Genomic DNA, 1,256 nt, shown 5'->3' with positions numbered 1-1,256 from the left:
ATATCTGGTCCCAGCTGAGAGCTGTGACTGTAACAACGCTTTGTATGATTCTATTGCAGAGGGAGATTGTCGGCCTCGGTGATACATATTCAATGTCTTCATAATAATTTAATGCATCTGTAATCCTTAGAGATTCGCTCTAATGTTTGACCTCCCCATCCCCCACCCAATCAAACACCAGATTATAATGTAAGAAATAGAAGCAGTCTGCTATTCATGATCGCCCGCCGCCGGATCATCTGATAAAATGGCTTTTTGTTTTTACGCAATCAGGCTTAACGGGGGAACCTTTCCATTTTTAAGATTGCTTCTTTGCCATATGTAAATCTGAGGACATTCTAAATTCTATAACCCCTCCCCCCCGAGAAATTTCTTTAGTGTAATTGGCTTGCTGCTCTTTCTCCAAGAATGTGGCATAGAGTTGCAAGCCACATTACAGCCACTCCCTGCAGTTGGAGCTTCCATCGGCTGCTAAGACTTTGTACAGCTGAAGGGGTAGAGAGGGTGCTTATTATGAAACTGAGTTTGTGCAGGTGGTGATAAAGAAGGCAGACCCCCTTCCTCTTCGCATCAGTTTAAAGAGGAACGTTACCCGTACCTTTGACATGACAACAAAGACACCGTTAGAAATGTTTAGTAATGACAATCTACAAACAGATACTTATAAATAATTTCAGACTTTTCATTCTTTGCATCCCTTTATATCGCTTTTCCTTCCCAATCTTAAATGATTTTGAATGAACCTGCAGCATTTTTTCAACACAACGCGGTTTACATCCACGCGTTAACACACACGTCCTATGCATTGCAGTGCATTGGCTACATGCGCTGCAGATGATGACATCACAGATCCTTAGACCACCGCAGTCCGGGGCAAAAGAGGCTACAGGGCCCGGTCTAGCAGCCAGGTGGGACAGAGGAGCAGGTGAGTATTTATTTTTTAAACCCTAGGCCAAAACGAGCGCTTAACCCTTGCAGTGCAGGGGACCCCCCTGCAAGAGTAAGTTTTTTACATCCCCAGAGGTCTTCTTTATACTAAAAACTTCAACTGGACTTTTTATGTGTCAATTTTTTTAGAGCAAAATGGGAGTTTTCCTTCACCTGTCCTGTCTGGTAAAATGATCATTTGATCACGCATATGTATACCACAGGGCTGTAGCTACCATGGGGCGAGTGAGGCACCTGCTTCAGGCGCAGCTGAGAGGGGGCGTAGCCAGGGCCGGCCTGGCTGCGCACCCCCCCCCCCCCCATGCCCC

This window comes from Nanorana parkeri, unplaced genomic scaffold (assembly GCF_000935625.1).
Source record: "Nanorana parkeri isolate BGI_ZX_2015 unplaced genomic scaffold, ASM93562v1 scaffold392, whole genome shotgun sequence".
Taxonomy (NCBI): Eukaryota; Metazoa; Chordata; class Amphibia; order Anura; family Dicroglossidae; genus Nanorana; species Nanorana parkeri.
Note: the sequence above shows the minus strand (reverse complement) of the source record.